The sequence below is a fragment of the Gopherus flavomarginatus genome, chromosome 2, assembly GCF_025201925.1.
Source record: "Gopherus flavomarginatus isolate rGopFla2 chromosome 2, rGopFla2.mat.asm, whole genome shotgun sequence".
NCBI classification, from domain to species: Eukaryota; Metazoa; Chordata; order Testudines; family Testudinidae; genus Gopherus; species Gopherus flavomarginatus.
Genome location: NC_066618.1, coordinates 216,652,845 through 216,664,874, shown reverse-complemented (window position 1 = coordinate 216,664,874; position 12,030 = coordinate 216,652,845). Strand labels below are relative to the sequence as shown.

General features: G+C 42.1%; 1 protein-coding gene across 4 annotated transcripts in view; it reads right to left on the bottom strand.

Annotated features, from left to right (window-relative positions):
• The window catches only part of RBBP8 (RB binding protein 8, endonuclease), a 78,033-nt gene extending 67,116 nt beyond the window's left edge, over positions 1 to 10,917 (bottom strand). For 2 of the 4 annotated variants that reach the window (XM_050939207.1, XM_050939210.1), the window contains exons 1-2: positions 2,654 to 2,753; positions 650 to 773 (exon numbers count right to left, since the gene is read on the bottom strand). The gene's annotated coding sequence lies outside the window, so the exon portion shown is untranslated. Of the gene's footprint in view, positions 1 to 649; positions 774 to 2,653; positions 2,754 to 10,782 lie in introns of those variants that run through there. The other 2 variants (XM_050939208.1, XM_050939209.1) reach the window with 2 other exon arrangements.
• Between the last annotated feature and the right edge of the window lie 1,113 nt (positions 10,918 to 12,030).

Genomic DNA, 12,030 nt, shown 5'->3' with positions numbered 1-12,030 from the left:
AGTACGAATAATAAATAAGTACATGAATAATCCCCCAGTCCTTTTGAGATATTCTTAAACAACGATTCTGATCGAGCATGCAACTGGAAGGGGCCAGGGCTCCTTGAGTTTCTGAGGTAAAAGGCAAAGCTTCTCCTCATACCCAGCAAGACCTAGGAGTAACAAAGCAGCTGTACTTCCTAATGTACAAGTCCAAGAGCTACCTAAACATAAGTATTGAGGCTGCAACTTCTCTCACAAATAGGTCTCACAAACAACAGGTCTCTTCATATTAGAAAGGATTGTTCAATGGTTTGAGGGCTAACTTAGGACTTGGAATACCTGGCTCCAAGTCTTTGCTCTAACACATACTTCCTGTATGACTTTGGGTAAGCCACTTAACCTCTCTGTGCCTCACTTCCCCATCACTAAAATGGGATATTAGTACTTCTTTATTTTACAGCAGTGTTTAAGGATAAATACATATAAAAGAGACTGTGTGGAGGCTCAAAACGTGCACCTTACATAAAACAGACATCAGGCAACCCCAAATATGCTTGAATCTGCTTTGGCTCTTGCAGATTGAATTATGTGACTTATTGCACTGGCTATAAATTTCAAGTTAGCGAAGGTTCTCATATTAAACACAGCTCAACAGAAAACAAGTTACCTTTTAAAATTAGGGATAACTAATGGTCACCAACTGAAGTCGTGATAGAGGTCTCCATACATCTTCACAGCTGAAATGCTTCACTTTGAGCCATCATACAATGCTTCTTTGTAGAACTCATTGCCTAATAACATTAGGAATGTCTTTTAGACATTTGTTTTCATTAGCTTTTAAATAGAGCTGCCTGAAAAATCACCTCTCTCTCTACGAGCAGTCAGGACAGTGGAGCTCAGATGATGTGCCCTTGCTTATAGACTTAGATGTGAACATCTAGGGTCTGTCATTTTCAGTTGGAGGGCATGTGATTAAAGAGTTTTCTTCCACTTTCGGGGATTGTCTCTAAGGTTGTCCTGCACAAGTTTCCCACCACATTTATATTCAGTGGTACATAATGCTGAAATTAAAAGAATAAAAGTAGTGGAATTGTCCTAAGTTCCATCAGCTTTGTGACCCCAAAACGAGATGCCACTCATGGCAAATGTTCAACACATGATCATGCATACTCTGCTTACGTTCCTGCCTCTAGCAGTCAGTGTTCAGGAATATCCCTGGACAAAGCTGGGCAGTTGCATAAGCACAATGGGCACATGATAAAAATGAAAAAAGCTGAGTCTGGATATTAAGAACTGATTCTAAAACAGCCTTCATGGCTCTGAAAAAGAGCTTGAAACACTGAACTAAATGTCTATGAATGCATGACTGCCTCCAGCAGAGGGAGGAGCAGCAGGAGAAAGCTGCCTGATACCACCCGCTGCTCTAAAGAAGAAAAGGCCTGCTGCTTGGGGTTCCAACCCTTTCCTCTAGCCCATTGGCTTTATAGCTCAAATTGGGATAATTTTTCTTCCCTAAACATTATCCATTTTGGCATCAAAATGAGAGGTCTTTCCCAGTACACTGCGCAGGATTTTGTAAGATATTGTCCATCTCTTCTCTTACATGTTTTCATCAACAGTAGCAGTTACTAGATGGACAATTTAATTACTGTAACTAGATGTCTGTTTAACACTTCATTGAGATTAACAGGGCAGTTCCTTCACTCAGCTGTATTGGTGCTGCTCTCTGTTTGTTACCAACGTTGGGTGCACTAGCTTAAGAAAGTATCAGAGGGGTAGCCATGTTAGTCTGGATCTGTAAAAACAGCAAAGAGTCCTGTGGGACCTTATAGACTAACAGACATATTGGAGTATGAGCTTTCATGGGATGCATCCAATGAAGTGGGTATTCACTCATGAAAGCTCATGCTCCAATACATGTTAGTCTATAATGTGCCACAGGACTCTTTGCTGCTTTAGCTTAAGAAAAGCTCTTGCAGCCAGTAACATTCATTAACACCATGACACTGTTGACACTCCAGTGGTTAGACAACTATTAAAATTGCAGGCAGCCACAAAAAAACTGTCTATACAAGGACTCCCAGAAGTAGGTATTTTTGCAGGACACAGCCTGAGTGCATCAGCTTTAAGGCCACATGCAGCCTTTAGAGCCACCGAGGTTGCCCAGAGAGGATGCATCACTTCTACTCCAGGCTGAGAAGTGGGTACTTCACAGGAGCCCAAAAGGAACAGCTGTGTTTGCAGCCCTGTCCATGGGCTGAGGGCCCAATTTCATCTTCACCTCCTCACAGTGACTCTCACCGTCACTGTAACAAACTAGCAGACCACCGGTCTGAGCAGGGAGGAGGGCGGATTGCAGTGTTACAGCTGGGGGGGGGGGGCAGCAGTGGGCATGGGGCACTATCGAGGCGCTGATTCAGGGACCCCAGGGAGGTATTTTGAGCTGGCTGCGAGGGAGGGGGGGCGGCACGTGTTCTTGTGCGGCGGGGCCGGGGAGCCCAGGGGAGGCACCTGGGGGCGGTTGTTCGGGGCCGGCACAAAGGGGCAGTTTCTGGGAAGGGGCGGCCCAGGCCCCGCCTCACCGCGAGTCTCCTCCGAGCCCACCGGCCGCGTCTCAGCGACACGGTGACGGGAGCTGCGCGCGGTTCGCGCTACCGACGGGGGCGGTTACCTGGCGGCGGCTGGTTGGTCTCCGGCGGCTCAGCGCACAAGGCGGGAAAGAGAAAGGCGGGCGGAGCAAAGCGCTGCTCTGCGCCCCCTGCCGGGCGCCTCAGGAGCTGCCTCTGGCCGAACACCGCCGGCGGGCGGCCGGCGACTTCTCGCGAGACTCCCCTCACACTCTCGCGAGACTGCCTGGTTCCTGGGTCAGGGGGCTTTTGGAAAGCGATAATTGGTGATGCTCTGAGATGTGGGGTGGCGCGCGCACGTGCCGCGCGCCTGGCAGGCAGCCGTAGGGCAAAAAGCAGAACCTCCTTGCCCCAGCGCGCCGAACGTCATCATGGGATGCAATAGCCAGCACATGAGTGCGGGGGTCTTGGCGCCGGCCTGGAGGGCGCCGCTCATGTGCCCCACAACCTACTTCTAGAAAGTCCCGGGTCTCAGAGCGCCGTACGCCGGCTCCTGCTCCCGGGTCCCAGTCCTAGAACGCCGCATGCCGGCTCCCCCTCCCAGTCCCAGAGCGCCCCATGCCGGCTCCCGGCCCCGGGTCCCAGTCCCAAAGCGCCCCACACTCGCTCTCGGCCCCCAGTTCCAGAGCGCCCTAGGCCGGCTCCCGCCCCGGGTCCTGTTTCCAGAGCGCCCCACGCCCGCTCCCAGCCGCGGGTCCTAGAGCGCCCCACGCGGCCTCTGGATGTCCCCCTGGGTTTGTGAAATCCCCGCGTGAGGGGCTCTGCATTCCAGCCCCGTGGGCTTAAAGGAAAACACCATATAGCGAGCGAAGAATCACGGAGCTGGCGGCGGGGGAACCATCGTGAAACCCCAGAACAGGAGCCAGCGCCTAGCTCAAGACAGCGCTGAGTGCCGCACGTGTAAATCCATCTTGGTGGGAAAATGAGGTTGCAGTTTGGGAGCCTAACCTTAATTGAAAAGTGTAATCCACGAGAAAAGGCCCTACCTGAAAAGGGAATAAATTCACCCCTGTGGTATCCAGCATAAAAGGCCCTGAGCTTTGGAATTTATTGGCCCCAAGCTTTGGAATTCCCTTGGCTGCTAGAGCCTTAATCTGTTTCTCATCAGGTCATGCTGAAAAATCCATCTTTTCCCCAGACATTTGGGGAGGGAAGGGTGCATTGAGGGCTGGGATCTGTATAATGACAGTTGAGAGCTGTGGTTTGAGAGTATTTTTTTCTTTCCCTTCCTGATTTAGGGGAGGCTCTGTATTTATGGTTAGTGTAGCAGAAATGCCTAGAGCTCAGGAAAGGTACATTCTTAGGTTTTATATAAGGGTATAAACATGTAGGGCTGGATTCTCCTTGTAAACTCTGCTGAAGTCTGTTCTATATTTACTGACCTCTATTGAGGAACTAGCCCGTAGAACATCTTCACCCAAACTACAGGGAAACACTTATTGAGTCCAAACCTGTTCTCTGCAGGGAAGCAAAACTAAGGGACTTTAATTTGGAAGTTTACATATGTATAAACTGAAGGATCAGATCCAACTTTATACTAACTATATTCTTCCTTTTCAGTGCTCCATTGTACACACACAAAAACATCAAAAATACTGTAGATATGGCTTCGTTATGAGTTTGGAAGACATGCCCTTGCTTGGCTGTAGGCCAGTCCTACAAAGACATGCTATTTTACTCACATTAGTAAATGATATATGTTTTAATGTTTAACATATCAGGTCTTAATTGCTATTTCACCTTCCCCTTGTTAGATTATTCAGTTAGTCACATACTTGAAAGCTTAAGTCACTAGAACAGTGATACTCAGACCTCAGTTGTTCTGGAACCAAATTAGTGATCAACATTACCCAAAAGATCCATAGGAGTGTGAATTCATTGTTTCTCTTACTATAGTACTATGTATTCATAATTAAACAGTATGATGCAGGGAAAATTGTATATTTATATAAATTTTATTTATTTAAATAAATACAGCAATATATATATATATATGTATATAAAAATACAGCAAAATGATTGAACAAGTATTATTTTATCAACTACAAAATGAGTTAATAACATAGTAAAAGCATCTTGATTGGTTAATAACATTGGTTAATAATTAATTCACAGTTTTATTGTATGTGCTGCAAAGAGCTGCAGGGGATACATTAAAGAGCCACTTGCAGCTCAGGGGTCTCAGTCTGAGTATCACTGCACTAGAAAGTAAAGATAGCGATAAACTATTTCTAAATCACAACTAGATCTAAAATATAAAGAAAAGCTTTCTGAAATATGGTCAGATTAGAATCAAAGTGGACTTGTGCATACACTTTAACTACGTTGAAGATTTTACAAGTCTCAGTTAGGTACATACCTATAACTAACAAAGGCTTTGAAAATCTTCGTAGCTCATTTTCCTTCTCACTCCTCAATATTGTTTGTTTAATCACTTTTTAACAAAAATAAACTTGACTTTAGCGCAACAGCTAAAGCAGAAGTGCCGTTAGTTACTATAGGGATTTTTGTGACTTCTGTATCATGTGAAAACCTAAAATATGCTCCTACATTTTTCTTTTGAAGCCTTCAAGCTTTGAGAGTTCAGGACTAGGATGACTTTGCTTGCAGCTTTCTCATACTGAAGAAGGAAAGCTGTCCTTGAATTTATGCTAAGCTCTGATAAGTAACAGTAAAAATCACCCTAAATTGCTAGGTTAGTAATGCTACCATGAATCAAACTCATGTTTTGGTCTATAAAGCTGCTCTAGGAGAGATTATACACATCACCATGCTTGGACTCAGATTTCTTAGGAATTAACTGCTTAGTAAAATTAATTATGTCTTGGTTCTCCTAAGCATGAGAAAATAACTTTTTTCTCACAGGTAGTCAAGTTTCAATGCATCTCAAAGTTTGTGGAAATAGGACACTCCTAGTAGATTTGCACAAAACCCTACATCTTAGAACATAAGAATGGCCATACTGGGTCAGACCAAAGGTCCATCCAGCCCAGTATCCTGTCTACTGACAGTAACCAATGCCAGGTGTCCCAGAGGGAGTGAACCTATCAGGTAATGATCAAGTGATCTCTCTCCTGCCGTCCGTCACCACCCTCTGACAAACAGAGGCTAGGGACACCAATCCTTATCCTTCCTGACTAATAGCCATTAATCTTATCGTTCAGTTAGATGGTGTGAGCTGTAAAGTTCATCAAAGTTAATTCTGAATTATAATTTTACTTCCAAATATGTATTTGTAGCTAATGAGCTAATACTGCAATGAGGAATCTAGGTGGTCTAGTAGAAGATTTAAAAACAAAAATAAAATAAATTGATCTGCTAAGTTTATGAGAAGTATGATATGGTGGTATGCAAAAGGCATTGCAATACACACAGAACAAATCACTACTTTATTAGTATCGGTAATTACAGACACTTCTGCAATTTTTTCCCTATAAACTGCATGATCCCAATTCTCTTATTGGTTTTTAAGGCAATGTAACTCCACTGACTTCGTTGGAGTTACTCCTAATTTAAACTGCGGTAATTGATACTAGTATAAGTATAATAGTGTTTGAAAATCATATTACAGTGAATTTTTCCTTCCATACATACTTTCCACTAAGGAGTCATTTATTTGAATTTCTGCAGAAAAACCTGACCCATGGTGACAAACTTGGCCACAACTTACTGAGTTACCTGACTAATTAAATGTACTAATGAACTACTGAAAAGCATGCTATTCCAAATTCATTTACACTAGATGTTTAAGTTTATTAATTGAACTGGAACACCATATCATTCATTTAACAGGAGTAAATATCCACACCTAGACAATAAAACTGTGGGAAAAGACTCTGGCATTGTTGCAGAACAAATTCAAAAGTTTCTGTGGACTCATGGCTCATGGCCAGATTTCAGAGGAGCCCTTTACCTGACACATTAACCTTGGTGTTAAAATACTTATCTAAAAACAACTCTGAAACGGGTGGAGTCTAGTTAAATTGATGTAAGGGTTGCTGTTAGTATGGAACTGTTAGTTATCAATTATAGGCTAATATTAACGTCCTTGTTACTGAGTGACCTGGATTATTTACCAGTAATTCAATCAAGCTATTGATTGAATTACTATTATTGCAGTGTTCGCAGAAGAACAGATATAATGAAAAGCCTGTTATTGCACCAGTAGCTTAGGTGCTGCATCAATGTCTAGTAGGCATTCTTAGAACATTAAGTGATCCTATAGATCATATACATGAGTGAATAGGGCTAGGGCAGATAAGCAGGTAACTCAGAATTCTGTGCTTTTATTAGCTTAATTTAGATGCAAAGATTAAAAACAAAGTTGAGTTACATAGCTTAATCACCACCTAGAAAATCTACATTTGAATTTTATTTTGCCATATTATCAAAAGGATGAGGAAAATGCATCTTTTTTACTCTAAAAAACGTGTGTATGCATTTTAGTGCTCATGAAAGCTACTGGCTCAACCGTTCTAGCAAGCGAAATCCCCATTTATCCACATAACAAGTAAAGTACATTTCTCCCCACTGCATGGCTAATGTGTTTATGATCTCTCTGAACTCTGGAAGATCCACTTCCTGGGTAAATGGGTAGTCCAAACCTATTAATTCTTTGGTCTGTCTGTTGACAGCCAATAAGGATGTCAGTTAGCTTCAGTTGTAATGGTGCTTTTGTAACTAGGTCTTTTGCCACAGGGACCACAGGGCACTGGACTGAGATCACCAAACCACCAAGAGATGGAAGCACTAGATGGCATTTGAACGAACAGACTAGAAACTGGCAATTCTCTGAGCCACCCAATCCCCTCTGCTGGGGAGCAGATAGAGTTTGCTATAGCTCTGTGGTGCTGAAAACAGTTACTCCTGGTGCGAGGACTAACTCCACCAACACTTGATTCTAGTTCTGCTCAGAGGAACACTCCTTAAACCAGTTTCCCCAACCACTTTTGAAGCCTTGTCAGCATCAATTCTTCCCTTCTAGCACAGTGGAGAAACATGGAGAGAGAGAAGGCTGAATGGGCTCCCTCTCCAGATTGCTTAGGGTTATTATCATGCCAGTTTAAGGAATATGAGCCACAGGACTATGATACTAGCTCTGATAGTTAGCATCCCAGTCCTACAGTTAGATAGCACCCAGTTCTGCACATACTGGCTACCAATTGTAGAGCTTAGTACAGTTATTTCGATGGGACTACTTAAGGTAGTAATAACTACACTTGCTAGAAGGACCAGCTCCATAGTTACTTCCAAAACAAAGGGCAAGTTGACTCTACCGCACTACAGCTGTGCCACTGTAGTGCATCTGGTGAAGACACGCTATGCCAGCGGGAGAGCGCTCTCTCGTCAGCATAATTACTCCACCTCCATGAGAGGCGGAATCTATGTCGGACGGGGAGCATCTCCTGCTGACATAGCATGGTATGGACACTGCTTTAGGTCGATGTAATTTACATTGCTCAGGGAGGTGTCGTTTTCACACCCATGAGCGGTGTAAGTTGCATCGACTTAAGCGGTAGGGTAGATCAGCCCTTTTAAAAAATTATTTTTCCCTACCAGTTTGATCTTCTTCATTTATTACACAGTTATTATTCCTCTGTCTTACCACTGGAGCTTAACTTGGAATATTTGGCAAGCATGCCCAGTAACAGATTTGGGAATAGTGTATGTTAATATCAGTGACAGATCAGAGAGGAACCAAAAGTGCAAAATATGTTATTGTGTAGCTGTTTTAATGGCAGATTTGATTTACTCTAGCTTTGCAAAATCATCATGAACATTTACCATCATCCTTTACTGTGATGAATGATGGGACTTTAACAGAAACACAAACAAAACCCTCATGTAATACTGACCTGTCCACCCCCCACTCTAACCCCACCCTCCAAAAAACCCAACCCAACCAAACAAAAAAATCACTCTGGGTGAGTGGGCAAGTAGTATTTGAAAGTCCGATTTATATAGTTGGAATTTTAAAAATGTACTGTGTTCCAGTGCTCTAGATTTAGAAAACAAAGTGCTACTGGAGTAATTTATAATCTACAACATGTCCCCTGCCAGACTGTAGAGTATATTATAAATTAGAGCAAACTCTGGACTTACACTGCTTGACAATATCCCTTTCAATATAGCAGGGCTGCAGGCATATACAAGTAATACACTGCTATGATAACACAATAATAATCATAATACTTTAAACTTCTATTGTGGTTGTCATCTAAGGATCTGAAAATGCTTGGGAGATATTAATTAAGCCTTGGAACAACCTGCAAGGTATTACCACCTTTATTTAACAGATGGGGAACTTAAGCACAAAGAGACAAAGGCTAGATCCTGACTGTAATGTAAGTTGAGCACGCTCAGTACTACACAAAAGGCACTCAGCCCTTTGCAAGCTTAGGCCCTGACTTGTCCAAAGTGTCACAAGCAAGCCACTGCCAGAGTTAGAGGCCCAGGAGTCTTAACTCTTATTCCCTAACTCTCTGATTTTGGTTTGTCTATAGCACCCATCACCATGGTGTGTGTATACTAGAAAACTGCCACACAATTCCCATAAATTAGAATGCTGAGTCAAACACATTTGATCTACCTGTCTGTATACACAAAGGCACTTTTCCCAATACTGATACAGAAAACATTTTTGTGAATGAAACATATCATCTGACACAATAGGTATATTTATATTGCCTTTTTTGGGAAAAAATATTTATTCTTTAAAGTATGTAGATTGTTAATATTTTACAATTTTCAGCAGCAAAGGATAATCACAGATTTTAGCCCCTAAAAATGAACCAAGTTTTCTGAACTGTATTCTTAGTCTCCATGAGAGTGAAAAACCTTTCCTTTTGTTCTTTTCCTTTTCCCCACACTTTGAAGAAAACATCTTGTTTTATCAAGCAGACACAGTGCTGCCAATGAGAAGGTCAATTCAGCCCATCATTCACAGCATTTTTATGATGTTCAGGAGGCCTATTTACTGGCATTCTATCAGAGAGTAATAAAGATAACTGTTCACTTTTGCATCAACCTGGAGTGCCAATCTAGTAAGCAATCACTTGGATGAGACTTCCTGTTGTGAGGTTATCTCAAATTCTCCTATACTCTGCATAGATCATCATTCCCACAAGCTGCTCTAAAACATAACCCACTAGGTACAGAATGTTTCTCTACATCTCACAGAAGACCTATAATTATTTTCTCTAAAGATACACTTAAATAAGCTTCCTGGGGAGAGGGAAGTGGTTATAGGATTGTTTTCAAAAGTATAGTTACATAGATGACAGGAAGATTCACATTTACTTCAGATTAAGAGTTATTTGTTCTAACAGGCATGATAAAACCTGTCTTCATTCCGTTCTATTCAGCTCAAGTACTTCTGAGCGCCAGTAGTTAACCGGTTACCAAATTCCATAGCCTTTGTTTTCTATCTATTTTATTCTTATTTGACACTGTACCTGTGAATATACTCAGATTCGAGACACTCACAATTTTCAGGGCTGTGTGGATCTGGGGTTCTGATTTGGGCTTTACTCATATTGCAAATGTGAATTAGTTATTACACATCAAAACATATTTAAAGTAAGCTTCTTACATCTTAAGAAACAGCAGGCTTCCTAACATTGACCATTAAGTCAATTATGGTTATGCTAACTCAAAGTTTGTGAATTAACAACCCTCCATAAAACTGAATTTTTTTTTAAAAGTTGGTCTAAGAGAAATATAACAGTAGTAGCACTTTGTGCTTGTATAGCACTTTACTTTGCCATAGCAGCCCCCTGAGTTAGATATTATCACATTTACAAATAAGAAAACTAAGGCAGAGAAGTTAAGAGACTTTCCCAAGTTCATCCACCCAGTCAATGGCAGAGCCTAGACTAATTCAGGAGTACCCATCTCCCACTCCTGTGCTTAGTCTAGTAGACTATGCTCCCCATTTAATATTATAGACAGAATAGTTGATGTTCAGCTAGATACAGAAGTGTCAAAAGTTATACTTTCAAAAATGATGTCACCAACAACCACAGACGCTTGAATTAATGTTATTTAATAAATAGATAAATTAAAGAAACAGATACTCTACATCTTTAAGTGAAAATAAGTGTGGTAACATTGATTTTCTATGGTGCGTTTCTTAAACAAGTTCAACATTTAAAGAAAGATTTTTAAAACTCACCCTTTTGTTTTAAGTGTGAAAAGTTCTGTTCTCGATCAGGGATGATGAATATTTCCTGCTGATTTTCTCTCAAGCTATAAACCACAGGCATAAATGAAATGAGGAAGCTGCTGTGGACCACACTAGAGAATGCTGAGAAGAGATCTGCTGCACCTAAGATACATACAATGTGCAATGGATAACCTAATATGTCTTTCATTTAACTGGCTGGGCAGGTTTCTACATTCTGTAGAACATGGAATCATACCAGAATTTGTTGGCATAACAGGCCTGTCAAACCGGTTCCTCAGCAGACCAGGAACCTGTCCAACCAGTCTGCATCAAAGGCCAGCCCAACATGCTGCAGCTCAACTCAGTTCAGCTAGGCTTTGTACATGGTGAATCATTCACGCCTCCATCAACTCCCAACATACTACTTTGATAGAATGATGTAGCCTCCAGCAAAATAATTTACCAGGGGGTGAGGGAATGATATATTTGTGTCACATACAGCAAGATCCTATTGTAAATTCTCCTTCATTACATATGTAGATGCACTAGTCTAAAAGGTTTGCATTTCACTGGCATCAAACACAGAGAAACAGGGAAGAAAACCATTTATTTTAAAGCAAAAGTAACACAGGCTAATTGTAATTAAATGACAGTAAATTTTTAGCACAAACAAAATGCTAAAGTCAAATCCTGCCCTACTCTCCAGACCCCTTCATGAGTTCTACCCTGTGTACTGGAACCAAAGTAGTTCCTTTGCACATGCTCAGAGCCTGCAAAGGAGTCTGGTGAGCTGTGTCTGCTGGGTTTCTTCTGCCTCACTGCAGGGTTTCTTTGGAGGTGAGGCAGGTCAGAGGAAGGGCAAGGTATGGGCAGAGTGTCCACAACTATCCAGAACTACTTGCCAAACACAATCCTCCTTCCATATAGGGGGCACAGACTCCGGCAGTGCTACTGTAGCTCATGGCCTGTTGCACTGCTGCCAGGCACTTCATGGCCTGGGACCAAGGATCTTTCGGGAATTGCCCTGAGCACATCATATTTATTCAAGCTGCAGGAAGGAACCAGGATTTTCCTCAATAGAATCTTGTCCTTATAAACCTGTATTTTCTTCCATGTAAGAACACAGGTCATAATTTTCAAATCTGGTGGCATGATTTTCAGAAGTGCTGAGCACCCTCAACTACCACAGAAATCAGTGAGAATTGTGGGTCTCACCACCCTTGAAAATTAGCCCACTGGTACCTGAAGTTAGACTTC